Source organism: Psittacula echo, assembly GCF_963264785.1.
Source record: "Psittacula echo genome assembly, chromosome: 9".
Taxonomy (NCBI): Eukaryota; Metazoa; Chordata; class Aves; order Psittaciformes; family Psittacidae; genus Psittacula; species Psittacula echo.
In genome coordinates, this window is record NC_137745.1 from 20,755,131 (window position 1) to 20,762,860 (window position 7,730).

Below are 7,730 nucleotides of genomic sequence, written 5' to 3' on the forward strand. Positions count from 1 at the left end.
GGAGATCAGGATCTATCTGTGGAAGATTGGTTCTCTTCCTGCCCCTGGGTGTGGTGACAGCCAGTCCCCCTGGCCTGGCTGCTGGGGACCCTCCTGTTGTGGTGACCATGTTGGTGGAGGGGGCAGGTTGTGCCACCCCTCTCTCCCCAGTCAGTTACAGACAAAACTGGGTGCTGAGGTCCCCCCAGCTCTGGAGGCTGGTGAGGGCAAGCAGCCTGGCCCTGCCTGCTGCTGCCTCAGGACGGTGGAGGTGGCTGTCAGGATGGTGGGAGAAGCTGGAGCTGTTGCTACCAGCCTCTGTGGGATAAGTTACCTCTCACCTTAAGCTTCCCAGTTCCCTGTAAACCAGCTGAAGAAGGAGCAGACTGTGGTGAGTATGTTGGTGTTTGTCTCCACATTCCTCTTGTAGATGAGCCTCCATCTGTCTGGTCAGTCTCAGCTATGCCATAACTGAGAAGCTGCTGACTGAAGTATAGGGTGACCTGGCCTATACCTACAAGGTAATCTCTAGGTCTGAATGGCTGGAGGAGCTGCCTGGCCCTTCCTGCTCTTCCTGGTGGTAATGTGGTTGGTGCTCCCTTTGTCTTGCCTCCGGAAGCTGGAACATGGAACACAAAAGATGGAACTGATAAAGGGGGATGGAGGAAAGCTTCCCACCAGGTGGCACTCGCCTGTCACAGCCACCCCTGCAGGCTGCGAGGTGGTCCCCGCTTTTGTCTTCGGGATAGAGCTCCCTTCGATTCTCTGATTTCCAGGTGCTGCCCTGACAAGTGGGGTTTAAAGATAGTGTAAAAGTTTCTAGGAGTTGTCATTACAATGGAGACTAATGCAGTGCTCTGAGCGTTTGTGCTGGATCTGCATTTTTGGTGAGGGAGTCAGTGTCTGAACCCACCGCGTGTCCCGGGCAAGTTTGAAACTGTTCAATGTTCTTGATGCAATTGGTTTAACTGTGGTTGCAAGCTCTGGCTCGTTACAAGTGCACAGAGGGCTGGAAACTGAACAAGCTCCTGCCTCCAACCTATGGAACCAGTAAATGGTGCCTTGGCTTTGTGTCTGCAAGCAGGCTGTAATCCTCTTTGTCTTCCACTTCTGTATGTTTCTCCCCCTTAGGTGAGCTTCCAGGGTGTTTTGCAGCTGGTGTGAACACTCTGGAGGCATCTGCTTGGGAATGGTTGTTTTCCTTGAGTAATTCCCCAGGCCCTTCTGCACTAGGACCAGATTCAAACCCCTCTGCAACTGCTGCTTTCAAATTGCTGTTTGGGCTGATGTGGCCCAGGAGCTGTGCCCTGGTGAGTGGCACTGGGTGCAGTGAGGTGGATGCTGCTGGGAGCTGAGGCTGCCTGGATGTTGGCATCTTCTGGCTGCAGTTCCAATGGAACCCTGCCTTGTAGTGCCGGTGGTGTTTGGGTGGTGTGGCTGGCTGTGCTTCCAGAAGCATGGATTGAGAGGGTTGAGGTATCGTTCCCCTTTGGTAAGCAAGCAGCCAGACTGGGGGTCTAAAAGGTGGGGCGGAGGGACCCATTCAGGAGTCGAGAGCATTGGTGCTTGGCAAAGGCATTGGCACTTGGTGCCTTGGTGAGGGGCTTGGGAAGCATAAGCTGGAACTGGTGCAGATCAGGCATTTGGCACCCAGATCCCTCGGTGCTGGAAGCGCTGAAGCTCTGCCCTCTGACAGCTCTCCTGCTGTTTGAGCTGCAGCGGTGCTTCTGTTCCTCCACCGGAGCAGCCTCAGTCCAAGGGAATCCAAACTGGGAAGCATCTGGCACGACGGGAATGTCAAACCTCAGCTTTTCCTGAACCTTGGAAAAGTGACATCTCCCTCTGTCCCCCCTGCCCTCGCTGTGCTTCCGCTGCCGGTGAAGGACAGCGGCGGCAGCGCCAGAGGAGGGAGCTGGAAGCGGCGCTGAGACAGGGCAAATCCCCTGGGACTGGAGCGGGCCGGGGTGACCTCCCCAGCCTGGATCCTGGCTCCCTCCCTGGACAATGCGGGATTGTTCAGCGCGGCTCTGACCCCTGGTTTTCAATGGCTGAAGGGTTTTGTTCTGCTGCTTCACTGGGAAGGTTCCTGGGAACCCATTAGGCTGTGCTGGTGAGCTCAGCCTGGGGTATCAATGGGCCTTTGCTCCCTGCTCCTCTGCTCAGCGCTGTCTTCTCGTCTCCTGGTGAGGTTCCCTCTTTGAAGCTTGTGCTCTCCACCTACCTCTAGGTAATTGCTTTCCCTTCCTGGCACCTTGGCACTGTTGGCTGGAAGAGAGGAGGATTTGGAAAGGAGGAGGCTGTGCATCGTTGTGTGCGCCCTGGCAAAGGCTCTGCCGCCTGCACAGCACCTGGGTGACTCTGCCCCCCAGCAAGAGCTATTCCAGGTACATAAAACCCAGCAGCAAACATGGGGAGCACACGCTGGAGCCCTGTGCTCTGGGTTCCCTGGTCCCCAGCAGGAAAAGCTGTGGGAACCAGGGCAGATGCACAGGGTGGATCTGCTGGATCCCTTTGATATGTGAGCTGCTTGTTTGGGATCCGGGTGCTTGCCAGGTGAGGCCACACCAGCCAATTGTCAGTAGTTGCCTCACCTGAGCTAATTACCCACCCTGGAAAGTACAGTTGATAGGAATCATGGGTGCTGAGCCAAGCCTGGCCTCGGGGCCACAGAGAGCTGCAGGGAGGCTTTCACAGCACTGAGAGGCTTGGAGCTGTGCCCCCGCTCAGTGCCAGAGCTCTGGGAGGAGAATCCAGAGCCCGGAGCTGCTGCTCTGCCCTCTCTGCCAGGGCAATGGGAGCAGAGGGTGAGCGGGTTTGAGGTGCAGCTCTGCTGGGGTCTGGCGCTGCTGAGGCCTCGCTCTGCTTGGACCCATGGGGCAGGGGCTGACCGAGGCATCAGAGTGGCTGTGACCAGGGATCGTACCCCCAGGTGTCCCCAGCAGGGCTTCAGGAACAGGGCACACTCACAGGTCCTGCCCATCCATGTGTGCACCAGGAGAAGGGAATGGTGAGCAGTGGTGTCTGGAAGCATATCCAGAAACCCCATTGGGAAAAGGAAACGGCTCATCTAACGCTTTAGTGTATTCATTGTGTGGCAAAGCAAGGGACAAAGGACCCATCCAGGCCTGACTGCCAGCTCCAGCCAGCCCGGGCTGCCACAGACACGGGGCTGCAGGACGCCTCCTCTTTGTCTTGCCTCTTTCTTCAGTGGCGTGTCTGGAAGGGGCGAGTCCGAGGCCTGAACACCCTCATTAAAAGCTGCTTTACCCCACACGCCATCCAAAGAGGATCAGTGACTCTCATGTTCCAGCTCTTTCTCCCTTAATTTGTGTTTTCCTCCCTGAGGACTCGGAGGTTTTCGGTGGGGCTGCCAGGCTGAGGTTCAGCTTTGCTGCCCATGGATCCTGTGGCTGGGGATGCCCAGAGGAGCTGCTGGAACCATGGTGCCTGGAGGAGACTCTGCCCAACTTTCTCCCTGCCCGGAGCTGCTGTGGGCAGCCTGGGGAGCTCTGCGAGAGCAGGAAAGATCTTATTTGTACAAAGAGGTGTTGGTAGAGTGGAACCTGTGCTGGATGCACCAGAGACCCTGGAGATGCTGCTCCTGCTCCATGTCCCAGCACCATCACTGAGCCCCTGCCATGGGGTGGGACTATGGAAGGCTCCATCCGCTGCCTCGGTGCGAGGAGCCGGCGCAGGAGGCAGTGCTGCGAGTCCCTGCCTGCTCTCCTGGTGCAGGGGCAGCGCTGCTGTGCCCAGGGGCTTGGGTGTGTGGGTGAGCCCTGGGCACGGCATCCCCCCTTCCCTCTGCGAGGCTGGAGGTCCCGCAGCCACAGCTGCTCCCTCGTTCCCTGCACTGTTTACAGCTGTTCCAGATGTGCAGCGCCTGGCAGCAGCCCCGGTGACACAGGAACACGGGATCCTGCCTCTGCCTCGCACGCACGGCGGTGACTCACGGTGACCTTGCCCCGGCTTTGCTGGGAGGATGGATAGGGATGGGGAGCTCCTCCTGGTGCCGGGCTGGTGCCTCCCGGAGGTGCAGGGCCCCAGAAGCAGGATCCTGTGCTCCTGCCTCGCCTATGCCAGCAAGGAGGGTGCAGCGGTGCTGGGGACGTGATTTCTGCAAGGAGCTGGAGCTCTGAGCCCCCAGCCCTTGTTTGTGGGGGCAGGCTGTACCCGTCCCCTGCAGCATCCTCGCTGGGCTGCTCAGCCGGCCCCCGCAGCATCTGCCCCACTTCCCTTGCGTGCGGTGTCCGTGCCCACCCGCCTGTGCCACGCCGGTGACGCGGCCGTGCCGCTCCATGGGGGTATGAAGTCATCGGGGGTTCCCATGGTGACAGACCGAGCCTCCCGGGCCGGGCGGGCGCTGCGTCCTCTTTGTGCTGCTCTGTGGAGCTGGGCTCCCTGCCAGGGAGCCGGGAGCAGCGGCTCTGCCTCGCCAGGGGAGCCCTGGGGACGAGCCTGGTCTTGTGAACGGCACCGAGCCCTCCGGAGCCCGGTTCCCGGCACCCACCACAGCGAGGGGTGCTCCTCCAGCAGCCCCCAGCTCCTCCCCACCCCAGCAGACCCTCATCCTTCCCGTGGTGTTTAGAACCTGCGGCTGCTGGCGCCCCGGCTCTGATCGCTGGTGTATGGGAAGGCACAACGGTGTCCTGCGGGCAGAGCAGCTGGTGCCAGTTCTTCCAGATTGGATATTAGGAACCATTCTTGAAGGACAAGCACAGGAACAGGGCTGCAGTGGAGTCACCATCCCTGGAGGCATTTAAAGGACATGTAGATGTAGCACTTGGGGACATGGTTTAGTGCTGGAATTGGCCGTGCTGGGGAATGGTTGGACTCGATGATCTTAAAGGTCTTTTCCACCGTAAACGCTCCCATGTTTCTATGCCCCACACTTCTCTACCACCCCCAGGTCTTGCACAAGCCCCTTCCCGGCGGCTGCAGCGGAGCCGATGCTCTCCCGTGGCGCGCACCCCGCTCCGTGCCCCTGCCTGGCGCCGGCTCTGCCGGGTCCCCGTCCCCTCCCGCGGTGCCGCCCCGCACGGCTCCCGCCAGCCCGGGGGAGAGCGTGACGCTCCCCTTGCACGAGGAGCAGCCGAGCCCACGGAGCGCGAAGGGGGCTCTGCCCTGAGCCCCCGCGGGGGTTCACAGCGAGCCCCGGGTTTCGGGCGTGTGGGTGCGGGTTGTGAAACACGGAGCAGGGGCGGGAGGAAGCATTGAGCAACCCCCGGCCTCCCGCTGCCAGAGCCGCGTCCCGATGCTGCTCCTGCTTCCCCACTGTGGCGTCCCGGGAGAGGGGAGCGGGCAGGGGGCGGCTGTTGCCTGACAGGGGGCCGTGGGGCCTGGGTTTGGGGTGCTGGGGGGGGCAGACTCCTCCCGAGCACCTCGGAGCAGGTCCCTGCCGCCGGTGGCTGCTGTGCTGGGGCTGGCAGCACCCACGGCCCTGCAGCAGGAGGGCTGGTGCACCCGCCATCAGTGACTCCTTGTTCCCATCTCTTGGGAAGGCAATGACCGTCCACAGCGAGCCCCAGTGCAGCAGCAGCATCCCAGAGCAGTGCTTCAGCATGTCCTCACTCTGTCCTTTGCGGTTGGGATAGGGGCCCCTGAGGGATGGCTCCTTGATTCCTCTTGGCAACGCTCCTCCCCTGGGAATACAGCTGCCCTGAGCCGCTGCAACAGCCTGGGAGGCAGTTGGAGGGAGGAACAAATACTCCCGTCCCCACAGAGCTGCATGAACCCCCCGTGAGGAGCAGCTTCTTGTGGCACAGCCGGTGGCATCCCGGGAACAGCTCCAGCTTCCCAGGCCTTAACGCTGCCTGTCCTTCCTCCCTCTGCCGGGTGAGCGGCTGCTGCTGCTGCTGCTGCACCCGCAGTGCCCATAGTGTCCATGGGGCAGCCGGCCTGGCTGGGAGCCCCTTCCCAGCCCTGGGAGGGGAAGTAGCTCAGTGTCAGGCAGCTCCTGTACCTTGCCCATCTTCCCCTGCACTGGGGCTGAGGCAGGAGGGATGAGCAGCAACGGGCTTCAGAGGTGCTGCAAGGTTTGGGAGCTGCTGGGCAGCTTGTCCCCATGTGTGACAAGATCTGCTGTGCTGCGGGCAAGTGCCCCAGCTCTGCGGGTTAGGCTCCATGTGCTGAGCATATCCCGATGCTCGGTGTCTCCCTGCTCAGCCTGGTGTGCAGCAGGAAGCAGTGGCACCATCCTGTGCACGGCGCTGGTGAGTGTTCCCCTGAGGTCCCCAGGAGCAGTGCCAGATTCCTGCCTTCCCTCCCATCCCCTGGGAGCTTTGCTGTGCCTGGTCCCTGTGTTCCCACCCTCTCCTGCATCCTCATCCTCGGGCACAAGCTGGGCTTATTTTACAGAGCCTGGTCCCTCCTGTGTGTGAGAGCAAAAGAGAGCAGCTCGTGCCTCCATCATTGGAGAATGATTAACCTTGGTGGTCAGTGCAGATAGCGTGCATCACCTCAGTCCCTGCCTGCACCCTGCCTGCTCCAGGTCCCTGGTACCCAGCCCTAGCCACTGTGCAGCCCCTCTGGGCACCCCAGCATCACCCAAAGCTGATGCAGATGGCTGCTTAACTGGGGGCTCTGGAGCCCTACGCACCACTTCTGGCTCCTCATCCCGCTGCCATTGTCTTCACCATCACCCTCCCTTTGTGGCTTTGCGCTGTTGCAAAGTGCCACCACCCCTGATCAGTGCCTGGCTTTCCTCTCCCTCGCTGTCCCTGGGAACCAACCCAGTCCCTGTGTCAGGCTGACCAAGGCTGCCTTCTCCTGCCTGGCCCAGCCAAGGGGTGTCACCATTCCCTCCGGAGCTCTGGCCACGTGGACAGCAGGGCCTGGCTGCAGTCCAGCGCAGCTTTGTGGGATGCTGGTGTGTGGCCGTGCTGGCAGCAGCCTCCAGACACAACAGTTTATGGGCAGGAAAAGCTTCCCATCCCTCTGCAGTGGCCTGGGGGGAGCCCTGAGGGATGAGGGACCACTTGTCTCCATCATTACCCACCAGATCCTCTGCGGTCCCTGCAGCCAGGAGCATCCCCAGTGCCGCAGGGCAGAGGGCAGCTCACCGGGTATGGCTTCTCCCTGATGTGACAGTTTGCTTCCTTCTCCTGCAGTGATGTGGCTTTGTGCCACAGCAGGATGAGGGGTGCTGCAGGAGGTCCCCTCTGGTGCTGAGGACCCTCCAGGGGGGTTGGTATGGCCATCTCCCCCCCAGAACCCTCGGGGCAGGTCAGCAGGGGGTAAGGGGTGACCACATCCCCTCCCTGGCCCATTTCATGGCTCCTGGGCTTGCTGGGAAGCCCCATGGGGTGGCACACAGGTCCCTGAGGCCACACCATGAGCACGATGCTGACCCCCACATGCTGTCCTGGAGCCAGCCGGTGATGGCGGTGGGATCCCGGGGTGCCGTGGTTGGGAGCTGGCGGTGCCTGGTGCTGGGAGACATTCCTGGAGCGTGTCCCAACCGGCCCCGCGGCAGGCAAGGCTCCTCTTGGCTCCGGCCGCTCCTCCTCCCCTCGCCCTCCGCGGCGCCAGCCCCGTTGCTCTCTGCGCCAGGAGCCCCCGATGTGGAAGGGCCCGGGGAGGGGGCAGGTCCCCTCCAGCAGCCCTGGAGCTGCCTTGCGCATCCTTCGGGCCGGGGACGCCCAGGCTGTGCCGAGGCAGGGAGCGCTGCCGAGCAGTGAGGGGCTGGGACATCAAAACCCTCTGCGGGCTGTGCCGAATCCCGGCCCGTGCCCAGCACCGCGGACATGATG